An 11,198-nucleotide genomic window follows, 5' to 3' on the forward strand; every position below is an offset into this window, starting at 1 on the left:
AATTTCTGGGTCGTGGGGTCCCGTTGCGAGAGGACAGCTCCAGCTCGGGAGTCTGAGGCGTCAACCTCCACCACGAACTGGAGGGAGGGGTCAGGGTGGCGCAGAATGGGAGCATTGGTGAACAGGGTTTTGAGTTTACTGAATGCTCCGGAGGCTGCCGGGGTCCACTGAAAGGGAGAGCTGGTGGATGTGAGGCTGGTGAGGGGGATTGCAACCTTGCTGTGGTTGCGGATGAATCGACGGTAGAAGTTAGCAAATCCGAGGAAGCGTTGCAGTTCTTTCCGGGTAGTGGGGATGGGCCAGTCGGTGATGGCTTGGATCTTGGCGAGGTCTGGTTGCAGTTATCCTTTTGCGATGATGTAGCCGTGCAAATGGACTGAAGAGAGGTGGAATTCTCATTTCTCTGGTTTGACGTATAGACGGTTCTTGAGGAGGCGCTGGAGGACTTGCCGGATGCGGTGTTCTTTGGGAGACCGGGAGAAAATGAGAATGTCATCAAGGTACACAAACACAAACCGGTTTAACATGTCACAGAGGATGTCATTGATGAAGGTTTGGAAGACTGCAGGGGCATTGGTTAATCCGAATGGCATGACTAAGTATTCGAAGTGTCCGAGAGGGGTATTGAAAGTGGTCTTCCATCCATCCCCATCTCGGTTACGGATGAGGTGGTAGGCGTTACGTAGGTCCAATTTGGTGAATATCTGGGCATCGCAGAGGGGTTCAAATGACGGGTCAATGAGGGGTAGTGGTGATTTGTTTTTAACGGTGATGTCATTGAGTCCACGGTAGTCAATGCAGGGGCGGAGAGTGGTGTCTTTCTTTTCTACAAAGAAAAAGCCAGCCCCGACCGGGGATGAGGAAGGGCGAAGCCCAGAAGCCCGCGAATCACAGATATAGTCCTCCATTCCCTTTTTCTCCGAGCGGGAGAGATTGACGAGAAGGCTGGAGGGAAGAGTGGCTCCCGGCAGGAGTTCAATTGCGCAGTCGTAAGGGTGGTGGTGGGGGGGTCGGTGCCTGTCGTGGCGGAAATCCCCGAACCCGTTGGTGGACCCCAATGGTGAGGGATGCCGTCAAGCTGAAGGAGTCTTATCAAGCCTTTTTGGCCCTTTTGACTCCTGAGGCAGCTGATGAGTACCGGCTGGCCAAGCGGAATGCAGCTTTGTTGGTCACTGAGGCAAAAACTTGGGAAGAGTTCAGTGAGGCCATGGAGAATGACTTCCAGACGGCTTCAAGAAAATTCTGGTCTAACCATCCGGCGTCTCAGGAGGGGGAAGCAGTGCACCATCAACACTGTGTATAGTGAGGATGGGGCACTGCTGACCTCAACTCGGGACGTTATGAGTCGGTGGGGAGAATACTTCAAAGACCTCCTTAATTCCACTGACACATCTTCCCATGAGGAAGTAGAGTCTGGGTCTCCTATCTCTGGGGTTGAGCTCACCGAGATGTTTAAAAAGCTCCTTGGTGGCAAGGCCCCAGGGGTGGATGAGATTCAACCTGAGTTCCTAAAGGCTCTGGATGTTGTAGGGCTGTCTTGGTTGATACGCCTCTGCAACATCGCATGGACATCAGGGACAGGGCCTCTGGATTGGTAGACAGAGGTGGTATGTCCCCCTTTTTAAGAAGGAGGGTATGTTCCAACTACAGGGGGATCACACTCCTCAGCCTCCCTGGTAAGGTCTATTCGGGGTGCTGGTGAGGTGGGTCCATCGGGAAGTCGAATCTCAGCTTCAGGAGGACCAGTGTGGGTTTCTTCCTGGCCATAGAACAGTGGACCAGATCTACACCCTCAGCAGGGTCCTCGAGGGTGCATGGGAGTTAACCCAAACTGTCTACATGTGTTTTGTGGACTTGGAGAAGGCGTTCGACTGTGTCCCTCTGGGAGTCCTTTGGGGGGGTTCTTCGGGACTATGGGGTACCGAACCCACTGATACGGGCTGTTGGGTCCCTGTACGAACAGTGTCAGAGTTTGGTCCACATTCCCGGCAGTATGTCGGATTCGTTTCCGGTAAGGATAAGCCGAAGAAAAAGGATGGATGGATGGATGGATGAAAATACTTGTTCATAGCACTGTATCACTCATAAGGAACTGAGCAGCCATATGCACCATTTCTGGTTCTATCGTTATCAACACACTTTTCGTCTTTTCCATCACTGGTACTCTTCTGTGTTGCCATCAGAGAAAAGAACAAACAAACAAAAAAGTTAAAGAAAATGCACCTTGCGGCACGGTGGCCGACTGGTTAGAGCGTCAGCCTCACAGTTCTGAGGTGTGGGGTTCAATCCCCGTCCCCGCCTGTGTGGAGTTTGCATGTTCTCCCCGTGCCTGCGTGGGTTTTCTCCGGGCACTCCGGTTTCCTCCCACATCCCAAAAACATGCATTAATTGGAGACTCTAAATTGCCCGTAGGCATGACTGTGAGTGTGAATGGTTGTTTGTTTCTATGTGCCCTGCGATTGGCTGGCAACCAGTTCAGGGTGTACCCCGCCTCCTGCCCGATGACAGCCGGGATAGGCTCCAGCACGCCCGCGACCCTAGTGAGGAGAAGCGGCTCAGAAAATGGATGGATGGATGGAAAATGCACCTTTGGGAGTTAATCCTTTTGAGACCTATTTTCCATTGGTTAAAAATGGTAATACTTAAAGTTAAACACCTGGTACTCTTTGCACTTGAGTAAACAGACGCCTCTAGCCACCATTTGAGGAAATATGTAAGAGGCACGACTGGTTACCACATCTGCCTCACAGTTCTGAGGACCGGGGTTCAAATCCCAGCCTCGCCTGTGTGGACTTTGCATGTTTTCCCCGTGCCTGCGTTGGTTTTCTCCGGGTACTCCGGTTTCCTCCCACATCCCCAAAACATGCATGGTTGATTGATTGAAGACTCTAAATTGCCCTTAGGTGTGAATGTGAGTGTGAATGTTTGTTTATATGTGCCCTGCGATTGGCTGGCGACCAGTTCAGGATGTACCGTGCTTCTCGCCCAAACATAGCTGGGATAGGCTCCAGCACACCGGCGACCCTAGTGAGGATAAGCGGTACAGAAAATGGATGGATGTAAAAGAAGGTATGCAAAATGCACTCAATGATTTAAAGTTAAGCCTAAATTAACTGTAAAATCAGCACAAATGTCTCCCTTTTTTTTTTTTTTTCATTTGCTGCGACACAAGCCTGCAGTTGAAAGAGGATTAATCATAAACAAAGCCCGACTCGCTTCATATACAATCAGGCTCAAACAAACTGTCAGCGCTGGACTATATGATACAATTACATATTTAATTACATTTAAGCTCTGAATAACGTCCGCACAACAGATCGCATGAAAATACAGTTTGGCTTGCTCCTCGTCGGTATTAAAGCTAATTAGCATTGCACGTGTTCTCCGCTGCCCCCTACTCTGCATGCACACACACAAAGAAAGAGAAGATGGAGATCTCATAATAATGGGGTCATTTAAGATCACAGAACTCCTTGAAAAGTCCAACATTGCTCGACGAGTGTGAGCAACCAGGGCGAGGGGGAGGGGTGTCTACTTAAAGTTGCGAAAAGTGCCTGCAGGTTGTGTTGCCATTTAAAGGGATATGTTCCAATTGTCCCTGTTGCTAAAACAGCTTCTGTCCAATTACAATTACTGTGATATCTTAAAGGGGAAACACAGCTTACTTACTTACTTACTTACTTACTTGCTTACTTACTTACTTACTTACTTACTTACTTACTTACTTACTTACTTACTTACTTACTTACTTACTTACTTACTGACTTACTTACTGCAATATGTGTTAAAGAAGTCAGTGCGCTGACAGATGAAATATTTATATTTACTTGTATGGAGAAGAAACAACACGGGAGTCTTCTTCAAAGCTTTGGGAGTAACATCTGTGAAAAAAATCCATACATACGTATATTATATGTAATGTGATTAACTCATGCATGCAATGTCACATACTGTACATGCGAGTCTCAGTTTTGTCAAAAGCATGTTAAACCCATGTGATGGAAAATATGCAATATGCAATATGCACATTTTCTTTTAACAGTCCTTGTTAACTAACACAAAAGATAATTATTTGATGCTCACTGAACTGAGCTCTCATGAGAGAAACTGGTCCAGTGTTATTTCATGCCTTACGGTCGTTTTGAATTTCAATTTTAGAGAAATAACGTGCGGTGAGGTTCATGGCTGGTTGAAGCACTGACATCTGAATGAGACTTAAGAGTTTTTCAGCCAAACAGAGTGGCGTATTTGCCAGTAAATTAGCAGACAGACATTAAAAACTGATAAACTGATGTGATGTTTGAAGCAGATGTTTAAGCTCTGGCGTTGGTCTTTCTTTACTGATTAGATGCTGTTTAGAAAAGTAATTCAGTTTTGAGAAATTATTAAAGCTACATAAAATATTTTCCATGTTAGCTTTCATTTGGAGCAACATTTTAGAATCCATGGCTGGTGACCAGTTCAGGGCGTACCCTGCCTACCCTGAAGATAGCTGGGATAGGCTCCAGCAGCCCCGTGACCCTAGTGAGGCTATGTGGTACAGAAAATGGATGGCTGGAAGGATGGACTGCAGCTGCCACTTCCTTTTCCTCACAACCTCGCCAACAAGTTTTTATCAACTTCCTGAATCAAGTCTGCATGGCCTGTAAGATGGAAAATTCCATTGCAGGAGCTTTATTTTTATGTTTTTAAGCAGGTCACTAAAAGTAAAACAATTGCTTTAAAACAAAGAATTTTTTTTTAGTCATTTAACGAGACGTTTTGGGCCCCCTGCAAAACTATGGGCTGCAGGCAATTGCCCATGTTTACTGTTAGCCTAAGCTCATGCGTTTATGTGCTGTTTTATGCAATCAGCAAAACTAAAAGCAAAGCAAAGCAAATGTATTTATATAGCGCATTTCATACACAATGTGCTTTACACGATTAAAAGGATTTAAAAACAAATAAAGAAAAAACAGCTTATAAACATTTAAAACAAAGAGAAACCAAAAATAAATGTACAATTAAAACAGTATAAGAAATATAATTTAAAAGTGGAAATGCTCTAAAAAGCATGAGAAAAAAGAAAGGTTTTTAACCTGGACTTAAAAACATGTACACTTCGGGCTGATGTCACTTCCGTAGGCAACTTATTCCATTTGTGAGCAGCATAATAGCGAAATGCTGCTTCACCATGTTTGCTTTGGACTCTGTGCTCCACTAGTTCACCTGAGTCTGTCGATCTCAGAGCCATACTGGGTTTATATTCCATTAGCTTTTCTTTCATGTATTTAGGACCTAAGCCATTTAGTGATTTATAGACCAGTAGCAGAACTTTAAAATCTATTCTAAAGATGACTGGAAGCCAGTGTAAATACTTAGAATTGGGGTAATTCTAAATGAGCTGCAGCTGTTTGATGCTCTTTTTGGGGAGTCCAGTCAGAAGACCACTACAATAGTCAGGTCTACTTGAGATAAAAGCATGGATGAACTTCTCCTGGTCTGCTTGGCACATGCAAGCATTCACTCTAGATATGTTCTTCAGACGGTAGAAGGCAGTTTTACTAATTGATTTGATATGACTGTTGAAAGTCAGGTCGGAATCTATCAGTACACCAAGGTTTCGGACTTGGTCTTTGGTTTTTAACCCTTTTAAAATGATGGGGATCGTGGCGCATGTGTATTTCAAATTACTGTAAATCCTCGCAATTTTAATCATTCAAACTGCCTCTGAAAGCTGTGAAACTAATAAATATCTCTATTATGGTGCTTAAAGGGTTAAAGAGAGTGACTCCAGGTATTTACTAACAGCAATCTTCTTTTCTTTTTTGCCCAAAAAAATTATCTTATTATAAAAATTTTGCCTCATCCAGTTTAATTGAAGAAAATTTTGGCTCATCCAGTTATCTGTTTTAGACAGTGTCACAAGACAATTGAACTGTAGTCATCTGGAGACACTGCTAGATATAACTGTGTGTCATCTGCATAGCTATGATAGTCAAAATTAAAATTCTGAAGAATTTGACCCAAGGGTAGCATATACAGGCTGAACAGGAGGAGTCCAAGAACTGACCCCTTAGGGACCCCATAGGTCATTGCCATTCGATGAGATTGAACACTTCCAATGTTTACAAATAACTTTTTTCCTCCAGATAGGAGGAACCATTGAAGGACTGTTCTATTTAGTCCTACCCAGGGTTTCCAACCTGTTCAGCACTATATTATGAGTCTAGTGTGGTGTGGTGCAACCTATCAACCCTGGCGGCACGGTGGGCGACTGGTTAGAGCGTCAGCCTCACAGTTCTGAGGACCCGGGTTCAATCCCAGGCCCCGCCTGTGTGGAGTTTGCATGTTCTCCCCGTGCCTGTGTGGGTTTTCTCCGGGCACTCAGGTTTCCTCCCACATCCCAAAAACATGCATGGTAGGTTAATTGAAAACTCTAAATTGCCCGTAGGTGTGAATGTGAGTGCGACGGTTGTTTGTTTGTATGTGCCCTGCGATTGGCTGGCAAACAGTTCAGGGCGTACCCCGCCTCCTGTCCGATGACAGCTGGGATAGGCTCCAGCACGCCCGCGACCCTAGTGAGGAGAAGCGGCTCAGAAAATGGATGGATGGATGACATTCAGGTAACAAAATACACGATTAGTGCACTCAAATATAGCTTTCAAGTGACAAAATACTGTACATATTTGTTGTGACCAAATATAGCATTAGTGGACCAATCAATTTTATACAACAATTTTCAGGCGATTACTATATAGCTTTCAGGTGATATCCTCCATAATTTCTGCGGTCAGACAGCATTGAATGCAGAGTCCAGCTGTGTTTCCAATCTCAGGAGATTGCTGTCGTGCAGTCCAACATGTCATGCAGGGAACCATTCAGGTGTTGTCCGTTCACAGTTCTGGAAGGGAACACTTGCAGTGCAGCGATGCAGCCAACGCAGAAAAATTTTCATGGACACGAGTCGGGAAGTCTTCTTGATGTCACATGACTGCTGGACTATGTTGGAATGGGAACATGACTCAATCAACTTGTGATTGGCCCAACAAAAGTGCTGGCCCCAAGTCTTAATTCTCACATTTGTTAGGATTTTTCCTGGCATGCTTTCTCATCTCCTTCTCTTGGCATCAATTCTTTCGCTTGGCTGCCTGGGGAAAGTGAGAAAGGCGGAGATGAGGGGAATTAAAATATATTTTAAAGAGAACGAGACAACGCACATTGGGAGCAAACCTGGCAACCTGGACAAGGCATACTGCAGCCACCCTGCCAAGGGTGAGGACACAGCCTCACACAGAGTTGCGTCTTTACAGGTTTACAGGACAGTAACCAATGAGCTTGCCAAAGTCGACTGAGGTTTTTCTCCAGGAAAGACAAATTCCATTTTTTACGTGGAGGGAGAGGGAGACATTGCCATAGAAACACAGAGTTGGCCTCAGGGAATAGAGTGGCACAATTCACATGTAAAGAAGAGTCCGTTGCGCAACTATTTTGTAGCAGTCTCTCATCATGAAAACCCTTAATAGATCCAAGGAGCACTTTGTGCCATTCACTTTTTTTCAAGCCATTTTGGCTGTGTTGAATCGATATACGTATAGTATTGAAGTCCCTTGACTTGCGAGTGCCCCAACTCACGGGTTTTGGGGAGTACAAGACTTTGTTTGGTAGATTTCTTTTTTGCTTTGTGTTGCGTGCCAAAATTTGAGTTACAAACGAGCTTCAGATAGACCATCGATCAGATGAAGTGAAAAAAAATAGTTTTGCAGTAGTTGTAGTTGCAGTTCAGTGCCCGAGTGCTGTTAGTGATCATGTTTGCTGTGTCTATGGCGATATCTGCACAGAAACAGATCTGATCGTATTTGTTTTGTGCGGTTTTTTTTTCCCCCGTGAATACGAAATTGTTTGGAGAAATATGTGTGTACAAACAAAGATGCTGAAAGGTTGTAGTAATATATACCAGGCCTGAAGTGCCGCTGTAACACTGCCACAGGAAGTCACCAAAAACAGAGAACAAGAAACCCATGCGAAAAGAGGAAGAAAGGAGATATTTGTGTGGACTGACAGGATAGACCTTTTGCTTCAGAACGAAAGTCCAGATCACTGCCAAGGTAAAGAACACTCGACACTGAGGGCCCCCATTGTTTTTCATGTTGGCAGTGTTAGCGTACTGTTTCGCGAGAACTTGGACTACCGTGTAATCGGCAGTAAAGATGTGTTTTACAGACGGGAACGCAAGGGCAGCATTTTCAAATGTACTCACTCTGGGACACAATACCAAAAATTATACTATTCAGGCTCCCTAAACGCTAGCTCCGTGTGGAGTAAACATCCATCCATCCATCCATCCATTTTCTGAGCCGGTTCTCCTCACTAGGGTCGCGGGCGTGCTGGAGCCTATCCCAGCTGTCATCGGGCAGGAGGCGAGGTACACCCTGAACTGGTTGCCAGCCAATCGCAGGGCATTCACACTTACGGGCAATTTAGAGTTGTCAATCAACCTACATGCATGTTTTTGGGATGTAGAAGGAAACCGGAGTACCCGGAAAAAAACCCACGCAGGCACGGGAAGAACATGCAAACTCCACACAGGCGGGGCCGGGGATTGAACCCCGGTCATCAGAACTGTGAGGCAGACGCTCTAACCAGTCGTCCAGTGGAGTAACCATCGAAATGATAATAAACCTTTGTGGATACACTTACACACGTTTCCGTATGGATGGGGTCTACTAGTCAGCCCAGTGCTACAACTTACAAGAGGGGGCTTCCCTTGGCTCTCACTGTCATATTTGGTCACAGAGTGCTATTTGTGAGATTGCTGGCATTAGGTAACAATCCATCGTAAGTATTTACCTGCGTGGGCTCCCTTTGATGAACAGATGTTTAGCGAGGGTCCACCGAGAGTTTGGTTGTTTTGTGTCAGTCAACCCTACCTGTATATCGTTTTCACCGGTGTTCTGGTTATCTGAAGAGGCTGGGGGGCCCAGCAGCTGGAAGGGCTAGCAGCTGGGGAGGTTAGCAGCTGGAGAGGCTAGCAGCTTGGGAGCTAGCGGCAATTCTGTAAAAAACAGAGTAGTGAGCCAAGAAGGAGAGAATCTTTGACTGATACGCTTCAATGGTAGTCAACTAGAAACTGTGTTAACAGTGGACAGGTAACCAGTAAATTACCAGAGATATAGGAAAAGAGTAGACAGAGTAGAGCAGCTTCAAATGTCATATCCCGTTTTGTTTGCTTGTTTCCTGTGTGGAATTTTCTAGTGATGGGACGAACAACACTGGTGCGTCAGCACTGTGGCGAGCGCACAAGAGTGGAATCCCGTATTGGTGAGTGTATCGCTTTAAGAAAAAAAAAGTCATGTGACCGATACTGGAAGTGTGTCCTTTGGATGTGCCGCGCCAAATTGTGTTTATAAAGAAACAAACTGTGTCAACATGTTGCAGATTTGTTGGATGGAGTTTTGCTGTTGCTGTTGGATTTTGGAATTTTGCTTGCCCTCACCTTGTTCCACTGACTTCATGGATCGTTCCAAGACGTTGTGGTTCCAGTGACTTGAACGAAATGCTATTACAGTATTTCATCAAGATGATGCTGACTTAAATATCATGTACCTGAAAGCATATGGCTTATCACTAGCATGAAAAGAGCCAGAGAAACTTGTCAACTAGCAGCATGTTTTTAACTGTGCTGAAAATGTGGTTTTGTTTTATTTCACAGGCAACCATGTTGAGTATCAATTATTTAAACAGTACATGCCAACAAAGCAACCACAAAGACCAAGATGTGTTCTTATCCTGCCTGGTGAGAGACAAACAGACAGGCAGACAGACGGCCGCACGGACAGATAGACAGATGGACGCACAGACAGGCAGTCTCGACAGACAGACAGACAGACAGACAGGCACACACACGCCACAGTAGTATACACAATAGTAATTCCAGCAATACCCATTAAACACCTCTAGGTAACAGTTAGGCTCTACAAAAACATTCTTGAACTGAAAACTACAGGTGCACAATAATACTAAACATATTGTTAAATTAATGCCTATGACAGTTTCCATTAAAAGTTATTATTATATTTTTGAAGTATATAATTCTAATACAGCTCTTTATCTAGCTATCTCATTGGACGGGACAACATTTTTTTGTTGTATCACACTTCATGATGCTTATGTCAGCTTTTTCTTGCACCAGGGTTAAAACATTATTAATTTCATTCTAAATGTGCAATATGAAAACATGGTTTCCTTCCAATGCATTGATTACTTTGGTATCAGAAACAGAATCATCTTTATTTGCCAAGTATGTCCAAAAAACACACAAGGAATTTGTTTCCGGTAGTTGGAGCCGCTCTAGTACGACAACAGACAGTCAATTGACAGAGAACACTTTTGAGACATAAAGACATTGACAATTGTCACAATTGTCAAAAAATAAATAAAAAATGTACTGCCATTACCAGATAACTAGCAACCCTTTATTGCTCAGTGACTGTTTTTTTGTCAATGTCTTTATGTCCCAAAAATGTCGTACGAGAGCGGCTCCAATTACCGGAGACAAATTCCTTGTGTGTTTTTTGGACATACTTGGCAAATGAAGATGATTCTGATGGTTCTGATCTAGCTACCGATCTATGACATCTATGGTATCGATCTATCATAGATATCTGTGATATTCATTGCATCACAATGTTATCTGTTTCATAATAGTGTCCATAAATATTAGTATTATTTTTATCTGATGTCACACACACACACACACGCACACACACGCATATATATAAATATATAAAATATGTATCCTAACCACCGATTGTGCAAGTTCTCCCACTTAAAAGGATGAGAGTTCTGTAATTTTCATCACAGGCATGCTTTAACTGTGGGAGACAGAAAGTGAAAAAAAATCCAGGTAATCACAGTGTAGGATTTTTAAATAATTTATTTGTATATTCTTGCAAAAAAATACAATACTTAGACACCTACCAACCAGCAATAAGTCTGGCTCTCACAGACCTGTTACTTCATCTTATGGAAGCTCTTCTTTCCTCCACATGTTGCCTGTATTTATGGCATGTTTTAACTCCATATCTGTTGAAAAGACACCTGTCCACACCCTCAAACAGTCAGACTCCAACCTCTCCACCACGGCCAAGACCAGAGAGCTGTCGAAGGACACCAGGGACAAAATTGTAGACCTGCACAAGGCTGGTATGAGCTACTCT

At 44.2% G+C, this 11,198-nt stretch overlaps 1 long non-coding RNA gene across 1 annotated transcript; it reads left to right on the forward strand.

Moving 5' to 3' along the window:
* Positions 1–8,001: 8,001 nt before the first annotated feature.
* Positions 8,002–10,226, forward strand: LOC133487077 (uncharacterized). The gene is made up of 3 exons (XR_009791205.1): positions 8,002–8,087; positions 9,235–9,300; positions 9,418–10,226. It is a non-coding gene; the product is annotated as an uncharacterized LOC133487077 (long non-coding RNA).
* The last annotated feature ends 972 nt before the right edge of the window (positions 10,227–11,198 follow it).

Source organism: Phyllopteryx taeniolatus, chromosome 12 (genome assembly GCF_024500385.1).
Source record: "Phyllopteryx taeniolatus isolate TA_2022b chromosome 12, UOR_Ptae_1.2, whole genome shotgun sequence".
NCBI classification, from domain to species: Eukaryota; Metazoa; Chordata; class Actinopteri; order Syngnathiformes; family Syngnathidae; genus Phyllopteryx; species Phyllopteryx taeniolatus.